This window comes from Mustelus asterias, chromosome 30, assembly GCF_964213995.1.
Source record: "Mustelus asterias chromosome 30, sMusAst1.hap1.1, whole genome shotgun sequence".
Taxonomy (NCBI): domain Eukaryota; kingdom Metazoa; phylum Chordata; class Chondrichthyes; order Carcharhiniformes; family Triakidae; genus Mustelus; species Mustelus asterias.
The window spans coordinates 2,164,891-2,179,523 of NC_135830.1; the positions used below are offsets into that span (position 1 = coordinate 2,164,891).

At 45.9% G+C, this 14,633-nt stretch overlaps 7 non-coding genes across 7 annotated transcripts; 4 read left to right on the top strand and 3 right to left on the bottom strand.

The window, feature by feature from the left end:
- The first annotated feature begins 782 nt into the window (after window positions 1-782).
- On the top strand, window positions 783-856 carry trnai-aau (transfer RNA isoleucine (anticodon AAU)). The gene has a single exon. It is a non-coding gene; the product is annotated as a tRNA-Ile (tRNA).
- Window positions 857-3,704: 2,848 nt separating this feature from the next.
- trnai-aau (transfer RNA isoleucine (anticodon AAU)) lies at window positions 3,705-3,779 on the top strand. Its single transcript has one exon. It is a non-coding gene; the product is annotated as a tRNA-Ile (tRNA).
- A 782-nt stretch (window positions 3,780-4,561) lies between these two features.
- Window positions 4,562-4,643, bottom strand: trnap-agg (transfer RNA proline (anticodon AGG)). The gene has a single exon. It is a non-coding gene; the product is annotated as a tRNA-Pro (tRNA).
- A 2,861-nt stretch (window positions 4,644-7,504) lies between these two features.
- Window positions 7,505-7,586, bottom strand: trnas-aga (transfer RNA serine (anticodon AGA)). Its single transcript has one exon. It is a non-coding gene; the product is annotated as a tRNA-Ser (tRNA).
- Window positions 7,587-9,574: 1,988 nt separating this feature from the next.
- trnai-aau (transfer RNA isoleucine (anticodon AAU)) lies at window positions 9,575-9,648 on the top strand. The gene has a single exon. It is a non-coding gene; the product is annotated as a tRNA-Ile (tRNA).
- A 793-nt stretch (window positions 9,649-10,441) lies between these two features.
- Window positions 10,442-10,523, bottom strand: trnas-aga (transfer RNA serine (anticodon AGA)). The gene has a single exon. It is a non-coding gene; the product is annotated as a tRNA-Ser (tRNA).
- Window positions 10,524-12,492: 1,969 nt separating this feature from the next.
- On the top strand, window positions 12,493-12,566 carry trnai-aau (transfer RNA isoleucine (anticodon AAU)). The gene has a single exon. It is a non-coding gene; the product is annotated as a tRNA-Ile (tRNA).
- Window positions 12,567-14,633: the final 2,067 nt, after the last annotated feature.

Sequence of the window (14,633 nt, forward strand, 5' to 3'; positions counted from 1 at the left end):
GCAAGCATGGATGGAAAGTTCATTGAGGAGCAGCGGTGAGGCAACGTATAATATCGCTGGCAACGAGCACGATGCATTCTTCAAATTTATTCTCATTCCAATTCCCACAGGGTGCCTCGTTCTGAAGTCACGCACGAGAGTGTAAGCAAAAGATTAAATACCAATTCGCTCTCCCCAGTGTTTACCGGTACCTGTGACATGGGGCTGCTGTGTGACTGTTACTGATAGAAAGAGGTGGATCCCAAGGGCAGTTGGGCTGTGTTTTGTTCAGCCTTTCAAAACTTGATGAATTACTCGAACCGTTAAATCGTGTTGAATGACAGCCTTTCGGGAATATATTTCTGTTCACTGAAGGTGCAACTCACAGAATCATTGATTCAAATTTCAACTTGAAAGGATTCAGGTTAATTCTGCGCTGAAACACACGCCCCCATTTTGCAGCCCTGGCTGCCAGACTTCAAGATGGAGCAAATATTCCACAAATGGCAAATGCATCCAGTCTGCCAAACGGCTCCATGTTGACAATATTCCGACTGAAATTCGCAACATATTTTACGATTTTAGCAGAACAAAATATTTCAAATAAAACCGTGGGGTGCACATCAAATGCACGTTGTGATTGCCCCAGCCAAATGCCATGAAAGTCATTTAAAAAGAAAATGCCATTCCATCCAGTTGAAGATGCGCGATCAGTCAGCAGTCAAAAATGTAAACTTCCGCACTTAATGATGGAACTCAATAGAAACAAGCAGTGGCTCATCGTGGGGCCGGTACGCGACGTCGGCCGGTTAGCTCAGGTGGTTAGAGCGTGGTGCTAATAACGCCAAGGTCGAGGGTTCAATCCCCATACTGGCCGCATGCAATTGCCCATGTTGGCAATTTCTGCCGTCTTTTCGTCGACACAGGCTGATTCACTTCGCGCACTTGCACAATGGCAATGTGCAGCTTTTTTTCTCCTTGATAACTTCTAAACTGGGAAAATTTCTTCCAACCATTCTGGCAAATTGCCCATCTTTCCAAACTTCTGTGCCACAAACCGGGAGGACGAATGTGGAAGGTTACGAATGTGGAAGGCGGGAAAGGTGTTTTCTTTGCAAAGAGTGGACTGGGGAGAAAGATTGAGCTTCATCTAATTAAATTCACAACGGAGTGCTGACATAATGTTCTTCATTTGGCTACGAAATCGTTTATGAAAGCACTGGGATCATGCTCAGGTGGTAACATCTGCAGTTTGACCTCAGTACGGAGCTTTACGGCTGATGCTGGCTGGTCACCACTCTTCAGAAAAGACATTAGGAAGAGGACAGGTAACACTGCCTGGGAGGTATACAATGATAAAATAAGTCCGTTATGAGGCGGTGTTGGAGACGTTCGGGTAGTTCCAAGTCGAACATAGAAACTTCGAAGATGTCCCAAATGTGATTTTCCAGATGATACGGGATTTCGACAGAGTGAACAGTCAAAATACTCCCTCTCCGCGCAGGAGAACAACTGAAGTTGTTCGGTGCAAATTTGTTGAGAAAACATCTGGAGAGGACAGGCGGATCGGCATCAACTTCACGCAAATCGGTGGGATATGTAACCATTCCACAGGGAAAAACAATTGAAGATGCAACCCTTTCCAACGAGTCGCCGTGACACGGAAATGAGAAATGCGCAGTTGGCAGGATTCGAAACTGCGCGGGGAAACACCAATAGATTTCCAGCCCATCCCCTTAAACACTCGGCCAGGCCAACACGGCCAAACGCGTCAGAAATCATACTGATACCCACTCAATAATTCTTACAGCCGGCCTCCATGAAGTGATGCTGACCTCTTGTGATGGATACAAATACGATTAATTTCTCTGCTGATGTCATGCGTCTGTCTTCTTTCCCCATGTCGGCTCAATTTCATCTGTCGTCTAACGTCCTTTTCATTCGGATACAGCACATGGGTGGATTGAAACAGACATTTGCAAGCATTCTATATATGTCCATACACTCAGAACTAGATGGAACACAAACTTTACATCCCAAAATAGCTCCCTTCAGGGCGCGTTAGGAAAACGTGCTTTTGAATGCGCAAAACTAATGCAGATATATGAGAGTATGTGCGGATTCGGAATCCAATCCGGCTCTGCCACGTGGTGGTGAAATTTGCCGTTTCTGAATCACCAGTGGACAAATTTGAATTGAGCCCTTCGGGAATATCTTTCTGTTCACTGAAGATGCAACTCCCGCAATCATTGATCCAAAATTTAAGTTGAGCTGGGCCGGTTAGTTGACACGGCTGGAGCGTGTTGCTAATAACGCTGCGACTGAGGGTTCAATCCTCGTACTGTCCAAATGCGGTTACGTCTGTCTGTGGAGCCCGGGCTTACGTTGTGCTCAGTGGCAATGGCTTTGTCGAACAGCCTGAGTCGCTTCGCGTACTTCTGTCCACTCACGATGCCGATGACAATTTTTCAACTGGAAAAAAGTCGGCCTCCCATCCTGACAAATTGTCCATCTTTTCACACTTCTGTGCCACAAATCGGTTGGTGACATTTGAGCAAACCTTGAACGCTCTGCAGCGAAACACATACGGACGACCGGTCAGCTGGATGTCAACTGTGATCATTCCTCTCATTCGCTTCAATGTTTTGTCAATAATCACGTCAGCCAACCATGTTGCAAGAAATCATACCAGCTTACTTTGAAGCACCGTATTCAACCGATCAACACATCGCTTCACACGAATCAATCATGCGTTTCACACCTATTTTACGCAAATACTGAGTTTTTTCAGAAGAACAGCTATTCGTCTAGAAATTTCGAAACTGGCAGGTCGCTGGTCAACACATGAACCGCTAACCATTGTCTTTAAGATGTGGCAGAAGGGTGTCTCATGTGTTGCTGATGACAGCGAAACACGTCTGGATCGGAAGAAAATTCCTTCAGCAAGCATGGATGGAAATTTCATTGAGGAGCAGCGGTGAGGCAACGTATAATATCGCTGGCAACGAGCACGATGCTTTCTTCAAGTTTATTCTCGTTCCAATTCCCACAGGGTGCCTCGTTCTGAAGTCACGCACGAGACTGTAGGCAAAAGATTAAATACCAGTTAGCTCTCCCCAGTGTTTACCGGGACCTGTGACATGGGGCTGCTGTGTGACTGTTACTGATAGAAAGAGGTGGATCCCAAGGGCAGTTGGGCTGTGTTTTGTTCAGCCTTTCAAAACTTGATGAATTACTCGAACCGTTAAATCGTGTTGAATGACAGCCTTTCGGGAATATATTTCTGTTCACTGAAGGTGCAACTCACAGAATCATTGATTCAAATTTCAACTTGAAATGATTCAGGTTAATGCTGCGCTGAAACACACGCCCCCATTTTGCAGCCCTGGCTGCCAGACTTCAAGATGGAGCAAATATTCCACTAATGGCAAATGCATCCACTCTGCCAAACGGCTCCATGTTGACAATGTTCTGATTGAAATTCGCAACATATTTTACGACTTTAGCAGAACAAAATATTTCAAATAAAACCGCGGGGCTGAAAATCAAATGCACGTTGTGATTGCCCCAGCCAAATCTCATGAAAGCCACTTAAAAAGAAAATGCCATTCCATCAGGTTGAAGATGCGCGATCAGTCAGCAGTGAAATATGTAAACTTCTGCACTGAATGATGGAACTCAATAGAAACAAGCAGTGGCTCATCGTGGGATCTGCTGGTGACGTCGGCCGGTTAGCTCAGGTGGTTAGACCGTGGTGCTAATAACGCCAAGTTTCTCGGGTTCAATCCCCGTACTGGTCACATGCGATTACCCGTGTGGGCAGTTTCAGCCGCCTTTTCGACGGCATAGGCTGATTCACTTTGCGGACTTGCACAATCGCAAGGTGCTGCTTTTTTTCTCCTTGTTAACTTTTAAACTGGGAAAATTTATTCCAACCTTTCTGGCAAATTGCCCATCTTTTCAAACTTCTATGCCACAAACCGGGAGGACGAGTGTGGAAGGTTACGAATGTGGGAAAGGCGTTTTCTTTGCAAAGAGTGGACTGGCGTAGAACGATTGAGCTTCATCTGATTAAGTTCACAACGGAGTGCTGACATAATGTTCTTCATTTGGCTCCGAAAGCGTTTATAAAAGCACAGGGATCATGCTCAGGTGGTAACATCTGCAGTTTGACGTCAGTACGGACCTTACGGCTGATGATTGCTGGTCACCACTCTTCAGAAAAGGCATTAGGAACGGTACAGGTGACACTGCCTGGGAGGTTTACAATGATTAATTAATTCCGTGTTGGAGAATTTCGGATCGTTCCACGTCGAACAAAGAAAATTCGATGATGTCCCAACTGTGATTTTCCAGCTGTTACGGGATTTCGAAAGTGTAAACAGTCAGAATACTCCCTCTCCGCGCAGGTGAATAACTGAAGTTGTCAGATGCAAGTTTGTTGAGAAAACATCTGGAGAGGACAGGCGGATCGGCATCAACTTCACGCAAAGTTGGTGGGATATGTAACCATTCCACAGGGTAAAATGATTGAACGTGCCATTCTTTCCAACAAGTCGTCGCGAAGCGGAAATGAGAAATACGTAGTCAGCAAGATGCGAACCTGCGCGGGGAAATGCCAATGAATTCCTAGTCCATCGCCTTAACCACTCGGCCATGACTACACAGCTGCTCGCGTTAAAAATCATACTGATATCCACTCAATAACTGTTACAGCCGGCCTCCTTGATGTGATGTTGACCTCTTGTGATGGATACAAATGCGATTAATTTATTTGCTGATGTCATGCGTCTGTGTTCTTTTCCCATGTCGGCTCAGTTTCACCTGTCGTCGAACGTCATTTTCATTCGGATACAGCAGATGGGTGTATTTAATCAAACATTTGCAAGCATTCTATATATACCCATACCCTCAGAATGAGATGTAACACAAACTTTCCATCCCAGAATAGGCGCGTTAGGAAAACAAGTTTTTGAATGCGCAAAACTAATGCAGATGTATTAGAGTACGTGCGGATTCGAAATCCAATCCGGCTCTCCCACATGGTGGTGACATTTGCCGTTTCTGAATCACCAGTGGAGAAATTTGAATTGAGCCCTTCGGGAATATCTTTCTGTTCACTGAAGATGCAACTCCCGCAATCATTGATCCAAAATTTAAGTTGAGCTGGGCCGGTTAGTTGACACGGCTGGAGCGTGTTGCTAAGAACGCTGCGACTGAGAGTTCAATCCTCGTACTGTCCAAATGCGGTTACCTCTGTCTGTGGAGCCCGGGTTTACGTTATGCTCAGTGGCAATGGCTTTTACGAACAGGCTGAGTCGCTTCGCGGACTTCTGTACACTCACGATGCCGTTGACAATTTTGAAACTGGGAAAACGTCTGCCTCCCATCCTGACAATTTGTCCATCTTTTCACACTTCTGTGCCACAAATCTGTCGCTCACATTTGAGCAAACTTTGGCCGCTCTACAGCGGAACACATACGGAGGACCGGTCATCTGGATGTGAACTGTGATCATTCCTCTCATTCGCTTCAATGTTTTGTCAATATTCACGTCAGCCAAGCTTGTTGCAACAAATCATACCAGCTTACTTTGAAGCACTGCATTCAACCGATCAACACATCGCTTCACACGAATTGATAATGCGCTTCACATCTAATTTACGCAAATACTGAGTTTTTTCAGAAGAACACCTATTCGTCTGGAAATCTCGAAACTGGCAGTGAGCTGTTCGTCACGCTCAACACATTAACCGCTCAATATTGTCTTCAAGATGAGGCAGAAGGGTGACTAATGTGTTTATGATGACAGCGAAACACGTCTGGATCGGAAGAGAATTCCTTCAGCAAGCATGGATGGAAACTTAATGGAGGAGCCGCCGTGAGGCAACGTATAATATCCCTGGCAACGAGCAAGATGCTTTCTCCAAATCTTTATCTCATACCAATTCCCACAGTGTGCCTCGTTATGAAGTCTCGCCCTAGAGAGTAAGCAAAAGATAAAATACCAGTTCGCTCTGCCAATGTTAACCGGGACCTGTGAAATGGGGCTGCTGTGTGACTGTTACTGATAGAAAGAGTTGGATCACAAGGGCAGTTGGGCTGTGTTTTGTTCAGCCTTTCAAAACTTGATGAATTACTCGAACCGTTAAATCGTGTTGAATGACAGACTTTCGGGAATATATGGCAGTTCACTAAAGGTGCAACTCACAGAATCATTGATGCAAAAATTAAAGTGAACGGATTCCGGTTAATTCTGCGCTTGAACACACGCCCCCATTTTGCAGCCCTGGCTGCCAGACTTCCAGATGGAGCAAATATTTCACAAATGGCAAATGCATCCAGTCTGCAAAATGGCAACATGTTGGCAATATTCCGAATGAATTTCGCAACATATTTTACTATTTTAGCAGAAAAAAATATTTCAAATAAAACGGGGGGGGGGGGGGGGGGGGGGGCTGGTGGGACGGGTGGGGGGGGGGGGGGGGGGTGAACATCAAATGCACGTTGTGATTGCCGAGGCCAAATCCCATGAAAGTCATTTAAAACGAAAATGCCATTCCATCAGGTTGAAGATGCGCGATCAGTCAGCAGTGAAAAATTTAAACTTCTGCACTGAATGATGCAACTCAATAGAAAAACGCAGTTGCTCATCGTGAGCATCGCTTGCGACGTCGGCTGGTTAGCTCAGGTGGTTAGAGCGTGATGCGAATAACGCCAAGGTCGCTGGTTCAATCCCCGTGCTGGCCACATGCGATTACCCGTGTGGGCCGAACTTTTCGTCGGCAGAGGCTGATCCGCTTCGCGTTCTTCCAGACCGGCAAAGTGCACATTTTTTTTCTCCTTGACAACTTTTAAACTGGAAAAATTTCTTCCAACCGTTCTGACAAATTGCCCATCTTTTCAAACTTCTGTGCCACAAACCGAAAGGGCGAATGTGGAAGGTTACGAGACGGGAAAGTTTAAATTGCAAAGAGTGGACCGGCGGAGAAAGATTGAGCTTCATCTCATTAAATTCACAACGGAGTGCTGACATAATGTCCTTCATTTGGCTACGAAATCGTTTATAAAAGCACTGGGATCATGCTCAGGTGGTCACATCTGCAGTTTGACCTCAGTACGGAGCCTTACGGCTGATGCTGGCTGGTCACCACTCTTCAGAAAAGACATTAGGAAGAGGACAGGTGACACTGCCTGGGAGGTTTACAATGATAAAGTAAGTCCGTTATGAGGCGGTGTTGGAGACGTTCGGGGAGTTCCACGTCGAACATAGGAAATAGGAAGATGTCCCAACTCTGATATTTCAGCTGATACGGGATTTCGACAGAGTAAACAGTCAAAATACTCCCTCTCCGCGCAGGTGAATAACTGAAGTTGTCAGGTGCAAATTTGTTGAGAAAACATCTGGAGAGAACAGGCGGACCGGCATCAACTTCATGCAAATTGGTGGGATATGTAACCATTCCACAGGGAAAAGTGATTGAAGACGCCATCCTTTCCAGCGAGTCGTAGTGAAACGGAAATGCGTAGTCAGCAGGATTCGAACCTGCGCGGGGTGACCCCAATGGATTTCTAGTCCATCGCCTTAACCACTCGGCCATGACTACACGTTCAAACGCGTCAGAAATCATACTGATACCCACTCAATAATTCTTATAGCTGGCCTCCTTGAAGTGATGCTGACCTCTTGTGATGGATACGAATGCGATTAATCTCTCTGCTGATGTCATGCTTCTGTCTTCTTTCCCCATGTCGGCTCAATTTCATCTGTCGTCTAACGTCCTTTTCATTCGGATACAGCACATGGGTGGATTGAAACGAACATTTGCACGCATTCTATATCTGTCCATACACTCAGAACTGGATAGAACACAAACATGACATCCAAAAATAGCTCCCTTCAAGGCGCCTAAGGAAAACGAGCTCTTGAATGCGCAAAGCTAATGCAAATATATTAGAGTAGGTGCGGATTCGGAATCCAATCCGGCTCTCCCACATGGTGGTGACATTTGCCGTTTCTGAATCACCAGTGGACAAATTTGAATTGAGCCCTTCGAGAATATCTTTCTGTTCACTGAAGATGCAACTCCCGCAATCATTGATCCAAAATTTAAGATGAACTGGGGCCGGCTAGTTTATACGGCTGGAGCATGTTGCTAATAACGCTGCGACTGAGGGTTCAATCCTCGTACTGTCCAAATGCGGTTACTTCTGTCTGTGGAGCCCGGTTTACGTTATGCTCAGTGGCAATGGCTTTTTCGAACAGCCTGAGTCGCTTCGCGTCCTTCTGTGCACTCACGATGCCGTTGACAATTTTTCAACTGGGAAAAAGTCTGCCTCCCATCCTGTCAAATAGTCCATCTTTTCACACTTCTGTGCCACAAATCGGTCGGTGACATTTGAGCAAACCTTGACCGCTCTACAGCGAAACACATACGGACGACCGCTCAGCTGGATGTCAACTGTGATCATTCCTCTCATTCGCTTCAATGTTTTGTCAATATTCACGTCAGCCAACCTTGTTGCAAGAAATCATACCAGCTTACTTTGACGCACTGCATTCAACCGATCAACACATCGCTTCACACCAATTGATAATGCGCTTCACACCTAATTTACGCAAATACTGAGTTTTTTTCAGAAGAACAGCTATTCGTCTGGAAATCTCGAAACTGGCGGTTAGTTGGTCGTCACGCTCAACCCATTAACCGCTAAACATTGTCTTTAAGATGTGGCAGAAGGGTGTCTAATGTGTTGCTGATGACAGCGAAAAAGCCGGGATCGAAAGGAAATTCCTTCAGCGAGCATGGATGGAAACATCATTGAGGAGCCGCCGTGAGGCAACGTATAATATCCCTCGCAACGAGCACGATGCTTTCTCCACATTTTTATGTCATTCCAATTCCCACAGTGTGCCTCGTTATGAAGCGCCGCACGAGAGTGCAAGCAAAAGATAAAATACCAATTCGCTCTCCCCAGTGTGAAGCGGGACCTGTGACATGGGGCTGCTGTGTGACTGTTACTGATAGAAAGAGTTCGATCACAAGGGCAGTTGGGCTGTGTTTTGTTCAGCCTTTCAAATCTTGATGAATTCCTCGAACCGTTAAATCGTGTTGAATGACAGCCTTTGGAAATATATTTCTGTTCACTGAATCATTGATGCAAAAATCAAATTGAACGGATTCCGGTTAATTCTGCGCTTGAACACACGCCCCCATTTTGCAGCCCTGGCTGCCAGACTTCCAGATGGAGCAAATATTTCACAAATGGCAAATGCATCCAGTCTGCAAAATGGCAACATGTTGACAATATTCCGACTGAATTTCGCAACATATTTTACTATTTTAGCAGAAAAAAATATTTCAAATAAAACCGGGGAGGCGGGGGGGCGGGGGGGGGGAGGGGGGGGTGAACATCAAATGCACGTTGTGATTGCCCCAGCCAAATCCCATGAAAGTCATTTAAAACGAAAATGCCATTCCATCAGGTTGAAGATGCGCGATCAGTCAGCAGTGAAAAATTTAAACTCCTGCACTAAATGATGCAACTCAATAGAAAAACGCAGTTGCTCATCGTGGGCTTCGTTTGCGACGTCGGCCGGTTAGCTCAGGTGGTTAGAGCTTGGTGTTAATAACGCCAAGGTCGCGGGTTCAATCCCCGTACTGGCCACATGCGATTACCCGTGTGGGCAGAACCTGTCGCCTTTTCGTCGGCAGAGGCTGATCCGCTTCCCCTTGTTCCACACCGGCAATGTGAAGCTTTTTTTTCTCCTTGACAACTTTTAAACTGGAAAAATTTCTTCCAACCGTTCTGACAAATTGTCCATCTTTTCAAACTTCTGTGCCACAAACCGAAAGGGCGAATGTGGAAGGTTACGAGACGGGAAAGGCGTTTTCATTTGAAAGAGTGGACCGGCGGTGAAAGATTGAGCTTCATCTAATTAAATTCACAACGGAGTGCTGACATAATGTCCTTCCTTTGGCTACGAAATCGTTTATAAAAGCACTGGGAACATGCTCAGGTGGTCACATCTGCAGTTTGACCTCAGTACGGAGCCTTACGGCTGATGCTGGCTGGTCACCACTCTTCAGAAAATACATTAGGAAGGGGACAGGTGACACTGCCTGGGAGGTTTACAATGATAAAATAAGTCCGTTATGAGGCGGTGTTGGAGACGTTCGGGTAGTTCCACGTCGAACATAGAAAATTGGAAGATGTCCCAACTCTGATATTCCAGCTGATACGGGATTTCGACAGAGTAAACAGTCAAAATACTCCCTCTCCGCGCAGGTCAATAACTAAAGTTGCCAGGTGCAAATTTGTTGAGAAAACATCTGGAGAGAACAGGCGCACCGGCATCAACTTCACGCAAATTGGTGGGATATGTCACCATTCCACAGGGGAAAATGATTGAAGATGCCATCCCTTCCAGCGAGTCACAGTGAAACGGAAATGAGAAATGCGTAGTCAGCAGGATTCGAACCTGCGCGGGGAAACCCCAACGGATTTCTAGCCCATCGCCTTAACCACTCGGCCATGACTACACGGTCAAACGCGTCGGAAATCATACTGATACCCACTCAATAATTCTTACAGCCTGCCTCCTTGAAGTGATGCTGACCTCTTGTGATGGATACAAATGCGATTAATTTCTCTGCTGATGTCATGCGTCTGTCTTCTTTCCCCATGTCGGCTCAATTTCATCTGTCGTCCTTTTCATTCGGATACAGCACATGGATGGATTGAAACAAGCATTTGCAAGCATTCTATATCTGTCCATACACTCAGAACTGGATGGAACACAAACTTTACATCCCAAAATAACTCCCTTCAAGGCGCCTTAGGAAAACGAGCTCTTGAATGCGCAAAACTAATGCAGATATATTAGAGTATGTGCGGATTCGGAATCCAATCCGGCTCTCCCACATGGTGGTGACATTTGCCGTTTCTGAATCACCAGTGGACAAATTTGAATTGAGCCCTTCGAGAATATCTTTCTGTTCACTGAAGATGCAACTCCCGCAATCATTGATCCAAAATTTAAGATGAACTGGGGCCGGTTGGTTGATACGGCTGGAGCATGTTGCTAATAACGCTGCGACTGAGGGTTCAATTCTCGTACTGTCCAAATGCGGTTACCTCTGTCTGTGGAGCCCGGTTCACGTTATGCTCAGTGGCAATGGCTTTTTCGAACAGCCTGAGTCGCTTCGCGTACTTCTGTACACTCACGATGCCGTTGACAATTTTTCAACTGGGAAAAAGTCTGCCTCCCATCCTGACAAATTGTCCATCTTTTCACACTTCTGTGCCACAAATCGGTCGGTGACATTTGAGCAAACCTTGACTGCTCTACAGCGAAACACATGCGGAGGACCGGTCAGCTGGATGTCAACTGTGATCATTCCTCTCATTCGCTTCAATGTTTTGTCAATATTCACGTCAGCCAACCTTGTTGCAAGAAATCATACCAGCTTACTTTGACGCACTGCATTCAACCGATCAACACATCGCTTCACACGAATTGAGAATGCGCTTCAAACCTAATTTACGCAAATACTGAGTTTTTTCAGAAGAACAGCTATTCGGCTGGAAATCTCGAAACTGGCGGTTAGTTGGTCGTCACGCTCAACACATTAACCGCTCAACATTGTCTTTACGATTTGGCAGAAGGGTGTCTAATGTGTTGCTGATGACAGCGAAAAAGTCGGGATCGGAAGGAAATTCCTTCAGCAAGCATGGATGGAAACTTCATTGAGGAGCCGCCGTGAGGCAACGTATAATATCCCTCGCAACGAGCACGATGCTTTCTCCACATTTTTACGTCATTCCAATTCCCACAGTGTGCCTCGTTATGAAGCGTCGCACGAGAGAGTAGGCAAAATATAAAATCCCAATTCGCTCTCCCCAGTGTGCAGCGGGACCTGTGACATGCGGCTGCTGTGTGACTGTTACTGATAGAAAGAGTTGGATCACAAGGGCAGTTGGGCTGTGTTTTGTTCAGCCTTTCAAATCTTGATGAATTACTCGAAACGTTAAATCGTGTTGAATGACAGCCTTTGGAAATATATTTCTGTTCAGTGAAGGTGCAACTCACAGAATCATTGATGCAAAAATCAAATTGAACGGATTCCGGTTAATTCTGCGCTTGAACACACGCCCCCATTTTGCAGCCCTGGCTGCCAGACTTCCAGATGGAGCAAATATTCCACAAATGGCAAATGCATCCAGTCAGCAAAATGGCAACATGTTGACAATATTCCGACTGAATTTCGCAACATATTTTACTATTTTAGCCGAAAAAAATATTTCAAATAAAACAGGGGGGGGTGAACATCAAATGCACGTTGTGAGTGCCCCAGCCAAATCCCATGAAAGTCATTTAAAACGAAAATGCCATTCCATCAGGTTGAAGATGCGCGATCAGTCAGCAGTGAAAATTTTAAACTTCTGCACTGAATGATGCAACTCAATAGAAAAACGCAGGTGCTCATCGTGGGTTTCGCTCGCGACGTCGGCCGGTTAGCTCAGGTGGTTCGGGCGTGGTGCTAATAACGCCAAGGTCGCGGGTTCAATCCCCGTACTGGCCACATGCGATTACCCGTGTGGGCAGAACTTTTCGTCGGCAGAGGCTGATCCGCTTCGCGTTCTTCCACATCGGCAAAGTCCAGCTTTTTTCTTCTCCTTGCCAACTTTTAAAATGGGAAAATTTCTTCCAACCGTTCTGACAAATTGCCCATCTTTTCAAGCATCTGTGCCACAAACCGAAAGGGCGAATGTGGAAGGTTACGAGACGGGAAAGGTGTTTTCATTGCAAAGGGTGGACCGGCGGAGAAAGATTGAGCTTCATCTAATTAAATTCACAACGAGTGCTGACATAATGTCCTTCATTTGGCTCCGAAATCGTTTATAAAAGCACTGGGATCATGCTCAGGTGGTCACATCTGCAGTTTGACCTCAGTACGGAGCCTTACGGCTGATGCTGGCTGGTCACCACTCTTCAGAAAAGACATTAGGAAGAGGACAGGTGACACTGCCTGGGAGGTTTACAATGATAAAATAAGTCCGTTATGAGGCGGTGTTGGAGACGTTCGGGTAGTTCCACGTCGAACATAGAAAATTGGAAGATGTCCCAACTCTGATATTCCAGCTGATACGGGATTTCGACAGAGTAAACAGTCAAAATACTCCCTCTCCGCGCAGGTGAATAACTGAAGTTGTCAGGTGCAAATTTGTTGAGAAAACATCTGGAGTGGACAGGCGGACCGGCATCAACTTCACGCAAATTGGTGGGATATGTCACCATTCCACATGGAAAAATGACGGAAGATGCCATCCTTTCCAACGAGTCGGAGTGAAACGGAAATGAGTAATGCGTAGTTAGCAAGTTTCGAACCTGCGCGGGGAAACCCCAATGGATTTCTAGTCCATCGCCTGAACCACTCGGCCAAGACTACACGGTCTAACGCGCCAGAAATCATACTGATACCCACTCAATAATTCTGATAGCCGGCCTCCTTGAAGTGATGCTGACCTCTTGTGATGGATACAAATGCGATTAATTTCGCTGCAGATGTCATGCGTCTGTCTTCTTTCCCCATGTCGGCTCAATTTCATCTGTCGTCTAACGTCCTTTTCATTCGGATACAGCACATGGGTGGATTGAAACAAACAATTGCAAGCATTCCATATCTGCCCACACACGCAGAACTGGATGGAACATAAACTTGACATCCCAAAATAGCTCCCTTCAAGGCGCCTTAGGAAAACGAGCTCTTGAATGCGCAAAACTAATGCAGATATATTAGAGTATGTGCGGATTCGGAATCCAATCCGGCTCTCCCACATGGTGGTGACATTTGCCGTTTCTGAATCACCAGTGGACAAATTTGAATTGAGCCCATCGAGAATATCTTTCTGTTCACTGAAGATGCAACTCCCGCAATCATTGATCCAAAATTTAAGATGAACTGGGGCCGGTGAGTTTATACGGTTGGAGCATGTTGCTCATAACGCTGCGACTGAGGGTTCAACCCTCGTACTGTCCAAATGCGGTTACCTCTGTCTGTGGAGCCCGGTTCACGTTATACTCAGTGGCAATGGCTTTTTCGAACAGCCTGAGTCGCGTCGCGTACTTCTGTACACTCACGATGCCGTTGACAATTTTTCAACTGGGAAAAAGTCTGCCTCCCATCCTGACAAATTGTCCATCTTTTCACACTTCTGTGCCACAAATCGGTCGGTGATATTTGAGCAAACCTTGACCGCTCGACAGCGAAACACAGACGGACGACCGGTCAGCTGGATGTCAACTGTGATCATTCCTCTCATTCGCTTCAATGTTTTGTCATTATTCACGTCAGCCAACCTTGTTGCAAGAAATCATACCAGCTTACTTTGACGCACTGCCTTCAACCGATCAACACATCGCTTCACACGAATTGATAATGCGCTTCAAACCTAATTTACGCAAATACTGAGTTTTTTCAGAAGAACAGCTATTCGTCTGGAAATGTCGAAACTGGCGGTTAGTTGGTCGTCACGCTCAACACATTAACCGCTCAACATTGTCTTTACGATTTGGCAGAAGGGTGTCTAATGTGTTGCTGATGACAGCGAAAAAGTCGGGATCGGAAGGAAATTCCTTCAGCAAGCAT